Consider the following 7,245-nt stretch of genomic DNA (forward strand, 5'->3'; position numbering starts at 1 on the left):
ACTCCACGTTTTATCCAGGAAGATTTGGGAGGAAGAACATGTGTCTATGGACTGGAAAAAAGGACACCTCGTCAATATACCAATGGAAGGATATCTTAGCAGATATGAGAACTACGGAGTCATTACACCACTGTCAGTACCGGGAAAGGTTTTTAACAGGGTGTTGCTGGTCTGGATGAAAGAGTCAGTAGACGCCCAGCTTCGAGATTAATAGGCTGGATTCCGTGAGGATCGGTCGTGCACACACCAAATAATGACACTACTTATCATTTTTGAGCAGTCAGTTGGATGGAACTCTTCACCATACATCAACTTCCTTGACTACGAGAAAGCGTTCAACAGTGTAGCTAGGAGAACTTTATAGAAGCTTCTTCGACACTGTGGTGCAGGCGAAGACATCTAGCGTAGCAGCAGCCTCTGAATCAGTATGCCTTAAGATACACAAGGGAAAAGGCGAGATCCTCAAATACAACATAGAGAACTTCAACCCAACCACACTTGATGGAGAAACTCTGGAAGATGTGGAAACATTCATGTACTTGGACAGCACCACCGATGAACAAGAAGGATCAGATCCAGACGTAAAGGCGGGGGTTGGGAAAGTAAGAGACACATCCCTACAGCTGAAAAAAATATGGGACTCAAAACAACTGTCAATCAATATCAATGTCACAATCTTCAATACGAACGTCAAGACCGTTCTACTGTACAAAGTTGAGACGTAGAGAACTACTACAACCATCATCAACATGGTACAAGTATTTATAAACAATTGTCTAGGTAAGATACTCAACGTCCGTTGTCAACAATCTACTGTGGGAGAGAAGAAACGAACTTCCAGATGAATTGGAAGTTAAGAAAAAACGCTGGAGGTGAATAGGACATACATTAAAGAAATCATCAGACTTCATCATGAGGCAAGCGATAACTTGGGATTCTGAATGCTTAAGGGAAGAGGAAGATCATAGAACACATCCACGAGGGGTAACAGGTGTAAATGACGAAGTGAAGTATTATTACTCAGTGAGATCTTTATCTAACTCTTCATGAAATTCTAACACTTTTGAATATCATGTTATGAAAGCTATGTTAGCCCTGAATTTTCCGGAGGAAAATAATTTAGTGATAATATTTTCATTGTTTTGCATCGTTTACATTATTAGTACAATCAACACGATGTAAATGAAAGGGATTCTAAAGTATCCTTTTATGGAACGTAATAAAATTGGTTACTATCAACAAGTCTAGGTTAAAAATATTAATAACCTAAATCTGAAAAAAGAAGACATTTGGAACAAAGTGATATTGAATTTCTCTTTTTTTTAGGTTTGCAGTTTAATAATTAGTTCCAGATGTTAGATGATTGGTAAGATATTTAAAAAAAGCCGATCATGTACTCAACACAAAAATGCTGAGAATTTTGCTTTCATAGAACTATTGAGAATCTTCTTCGTTCGAACTAAGTCCGTATGAATGTATTCTCTGTGAAAACCGAACTATAGTTTCTTTTCAATCGCCTTACATCATAACTGTTAACTTTAGATTTATCAAATGGCGATAGGAAGTGAGAACCTTGATTTTGATAATTCTGTTCATAAAAAATATGCCAGATATCACTTATATCGGTTTCCTTATAATTTCTGACTGAACAGTATCATATCAAACAGGATCAAGTATATTTGAAGAACAATATACGGCATACATAAACAATATCTCATTAATTATTGCGAAAAAATACGGTGAGACTATAATTTATGGACGACCTTTGAGCGACTCTAGAAGGATCTTGAGAGTAACCACCTAATAACTAAGACCAGTGTGAGAAATTAGGATTATGATTTACAGTTGATGGTTAAGGTTAGGAATTAGACTTATGGTTTTCATCCCGAATCGACGTCAGTTAAAATGCCAAGACGCTATTTAGCCAGACAGATGAAAGAATTTCGCGCCAAAATCCAAAACCTGTTATCTTATACCTGATTGGTTCATCCATAAATTATAGTCTCTCCAAAAAAAACTACTAATGACTCTTTTAAGGTAGTCAAATGCCTCATCATCTAATTAATTGGGCTTTTTGGGAGTTATGGTTGCGTGACGACTACCTCTTCGTGGTTCCCACTAGTAACGTGGTGTCGATTGATGCTGCGGCTAAAATGTCATCGAGGCCTTCGGGTCTCCAGTTGGGCTGTTGTGCACCAGTAAAGGTGCCTGACATAGCAATATGTAGTGGGTGCTCACGGTCACATCTAACTTCTACCCATCTTGCATTGGTTCGCAAGGGCTAGTGTGGTGGGCATGCCCAGTCTAGGTTGTATGAACTACTGACCTGAACACGTGGAGTCATCCACAGAGTAACATGTGCTCTCTAGAAGAACCTACCGTGTCTGGAACTGATCCTTCGGCTTAATGTGGGCCTTAGAGAGACCCAATCATCCTGTAAATACGTCAAGGACTAGAAAGCTGGCGGCGTTCGATGCTGGTTAGTGCATGGCTTCGGCGGCTCAGTAACCCAGATGGGGTCCCGGGAGTGGCCGGTTAAAACCCACTTTGCTGCCGTTGACGAATATGGTGTGGGGTGTGGATTGGATGGTTGGGATCATAAGGTGCCCATCTGGGGGTGCCTCAACATGTGATTACGGATTGGATGTCCAGTGTCCAGGCAGACGAAACCACTCATAATGTATGATACATGCACATGCAGTCCGGGTAACTGGTTGACAAATAAAAGCTAAATTCAAATTTTAAGTATTTGATTTTGTGCAATCTGTACTTAAAAATATATGTTATAAGTTTACTAATTGACTTTGACTTATCCGTTGAAACAAATAAATCACATTATTAACAATAATGTTGATCTGTAATTTTATGATGTTAACAATTACTGAGAACAATTTTCTAATTAAATATAAAAACCTTTTTTAATCTATACGATAAACAAGCTTTCAAAGTGTGTTACTGTAATGAGACATTTATAATTGATTACAAAATTCTTATTGAAGTCAAGAAATGTTCAGAATTTTTGAAACCCGAAAAATCTAATAAACGAAATAATTTAATTTCCCATTGATCTGATTGGTTAAACGTTAAATTTATTATAAATTTTAATGCTTTTTCCTTAAACTTCTAGGAATCCTAGAGTCATATGTAACCTTATAAATGAAATTTATCTTCGATACATGAACTAATCAATGACATTGATCTTAAAGTTTAGATGTCAAAGATTGTATGAGTCTAGAATCGTCTAGGAAGTCAATGTATCGTAAGCTTTTAATACATCAGAATTATCAGTGACTGTTGTTTTCGTTTTCTTATAAATATGAATTATATATATCAGAGAATTATATTGGAATTAATAAAATATTTAATAGCTATTTAATTATGTATATCAAATGAATGGACTGAGAAATTTATATACCTTTCTAAAGACTAAAAGAATTTGTTTTTGTGTAATAAGATTTTATATCACAGCAGCGATTAATGCCATTGAACTGATTGAGTTAATTCACATTGCACAGTGATGTAAATTGCTCACTTACTTACTTACGCCTGTTACTCCCAATGGAGCATAGGCCGCCGACCAGCATTCTCCAACCCACTCTGTCCTGGGCTTCCCATTCTAGTTCTATCCAGTTTTTGTTCATTCTTCTCATGTCTGTCTCTATTTCTCGGCGTAATGTGTTCTTTGGTCTTCCTCTTCTCTTTTGGCCTTCAGGATTCCATGTGAGGGCTTGTCCTGTGACGCAATCGGGTGATTTCTTCAAAGTGTGCCCAATCCACTTCCAGTGCTTCTTCTGAAATCTGGAATCTGGTTTGTTGTCTCCCACAGTAACTTGTTGCTGATAGTGTCTGGTCAACGGATCCGAAGTATCTTGCGTAGACAACTGTTAATAAACACTTGTAAATTACCTCGTTGTTATTATTTTGACCAAAATTGAACACTTACAACGAGATAATTCAAACAATTACAATTTAAATTAAAACTCTTACCTGTTGCACAAATAAGTAACTCTCGAGACTCAGTAACTAACTGGATAAAGCGTTCGTATTTCAAGTGAACGATACTTAGATCAAGTCGTGGAGTGTATATTAGCTCCGTGATCTAGGAGAATCCAGTTGACGACTCTCAAATAAAACGAAACATGAGTTCTAAATTCCACCAATAGTCACATTCCATCTATTTAATATAAGCAATTGAACTTGGGCCATTTTTTCTAATAAAAATTATATTTAAAACTATCTACCATCAACAATCCGATAGATGGTTTGTTTTAGTTCATTTACTACAACTGATTTCCATCTGTATATATTTTAATGAAAATTGGATAGCTGTTATTATTATTATTATATGGTTGTCAACTGATATGGGAATATGAAAATAAGCAACGACAAAAAATACAACAAAAAATTGTTTCCATTTCTTTTATTCATCTGATATAGGCTGATGATTCTTTATGTCCCATTTAAATTAATAAATAAAAAATAAATACCCTTCACATCAATGTAATATCTCTCTTATAGTCAGTTTATATTGAATCAGTTTCATCATTTACAGTATTGACAAAAACCAATATAAGATCGATATATATATATATGCATGTATGTATGTATGTTTGTGTATGTATGTATGTATGTGTGTGTACGTGTACATTTAAAACAAACATCAGAATAATTAATCTGTTTTTATTTATTTATTTATTCATTGAATAATTCAATTCACTAATGATTTAATTGTAATTTATTTAATTTCTTTACAAAACAAAACAATTAAATAAAGTTGTTATTAAATAAAGTAGAAAAATATTTTCCGAAGAGGGGTTTTTATGGAAATTTTAGTAATTTTATAGTTGAATTCATGAGTTGATTGAAGCTAGACCACCATGGAAAACCTGGAAGCACTGAACAGTAGTGCGTCCTATTGTGGGGCTCCTCAGCAGTGTATATGCACGATCCCGCCTCGATGAGATTCGAACCTAGGACTTATCAGTCTCGCGCGCGAGAGCTTAACCTATAGACCACTGATCCGGGCCAGAGGGATCGTGGATGCACACTGCTGAGGGACCCCACAATACAATGAAACGGCCGTCCAGTGCTTCTAGGATTTTCCATAGTGGTCTAGCTTCAATTGATCATGATTTCAACTAGAAAAATATTTGTAGATAATCTTTAAATAACTGAACAAAACTTTTATCATTCAATATTAATAATTATTATTATTGTTTCAAATTGTAATTTGAACTAAATCTTTACAAAATGGCCATACCAAACTTTATAATCACCTTATACTCATTATTGTTTAATTATGAGACGAACTTCTTAAATTCTAATGAAGAGCTTTGATATTCACGGAGTATATTAATATGTAGAGTGATATAGATATCATTGATAACATTGAATGATAATTGTGCTAAATCACGAATCGGCTACAGATAATAATGTAAATATAATATATTAGGCCAATTAAATGTGCCATTTCAAGGTTAAATGATAAATGAGGAATGCTATCTAGTGGATGTAATTAGTTAAAATTTGAGTCAACTTTTTAAACAAACAGATATACGCTAGTGACTGAAAATCTCCCTTCATTTCCTGAGAAAGGTATATATGTATCTTTGTAAATGAGTGTATTCAAATATCTTTTATTTAATTAACCAAATGAAAGCTTTTTACTCACTTTAGGTTCATTTTACTCAAGTAACAAATTAGACTGACGTATTAAATTACAACTTAATTTATTAACAACATCATATTTGTCATGATACTATAACACTCTATGTTCATTAGTTATTGTAACTATCCAGTATTCCATGTGTGTTTTTTTTGAATAATTTTTCAACTACTTATAATCATAATTAGGTTAAAATCATAAAACTAATAATATAAACCATATTGTTTTTTTGTAATCTTTAAATAAAACATTTGGTATAACAAAACAAACTACTTAAATACACACAAGTATATACTATATATGAAACCATTAGACTGAACAAACATATTTTTATGGAAAAATGTATTCATATACATACATGTATAAGGTAGTCATAGTGTTTTTTTTATTTTTATATACTTTTTTTAATTTCTAAAAAAATTCTTATCCATATGTACATATACTACTTACAATATAATTCAGTAACAAATTTATAATCAAATTTATATATTGATTTATATATTGAAAATATTTTCCTTATTATTGATTTTTTTTCTAAAAAAAAGTTTGCTAACTATTAAAAAAGAGAAAAAAAAGGAAAACAGAAAAACTTCCAAAGGTATCCATATTTTTTTTATAAAAAAAAAGACTAACATAACACTAAATAGAACAAAGTTGAAACATTCACTATTCATAATAATTGAATTTAATGTTATTGATTAAATTTCGAATTAAAATTATGGTAAAATTGTAATCTAACTCTTAAAATTTCATTTAACTAAACAATAACATGAATAAGCCAAGGGGGGAGGGGAAACTTTAGTTTTTTTTGTATGACCTGCTATTTGTCTATTAGAAACACTTATTCGTAAAATAAGCATACTTGGCTTTTCTCTCTCTCTCTTCAGATTAAATAACTAGTCTTTAGTGTTGTTGAACAACGTTTATCATTGACGTTGATCGTCATTACCTAACATTAGAACATGGTACGAGTAGTTAGATAAAAAAAATGATAAAAAAATGAGACAAGTAGCTGACGATCGGTTCGAAATTTCTGATCATTTTCTAAGATGGCAATAACTTTTTAGTTTATTATTGATAAGTTAGGATAAGTAGGTAAGTTCCCTTTTTTCTCTTTTCGCTAACTTATCGTAACAATTGATGGCATTATAAGCAAAGATGGACAGTGGCTAGTAGTGGAATTCAGGACACGCGTTTCGTCCTGTTTGGGACTCGTCAGTTGGGTGTACCTACATCTCACAGTTGATGTTCACTAATCAATTGCAGTTCTAAAAATCAATGGGAAGATTCAAACAAACAATACCAAAGGAATTCATGGCATTAGTTTATGTTTTCAATGTGACATTTAACATTGGTTTTTATCCTCAGAGTAACATTTTAGTCATTACGATATTGAGTTTACATTTTTCATTTAATATTATTTCAGGTTAGTATTGTTTCGTATTAATTAAGTGTGAGTTTTCATTGAGTATGTTAGGTGTGAATTTTGTCTAGTGTAACAATTATATTCTCTATGAAATTTGCTTGTGTTTAAAGTAAACTTATGTATCTTTACATTTAAATATAATATTTATTAAATA

This window comes from Schistosoma mansoni, chromosome 3, assembly GCF_000237925.1.
Source record: "Schistosoma mansoni strain Puerto Rico chromosome 3, complete genome".
In the NCBI taxonomy this organism is placed as follows: domain Eukaryota; kingdom Metazoa; phylum Platyhelminthes; class Trematoda; order Strigeidida; family Schistosomatidae; genus Schistosoma; species Schistosoma mansoni.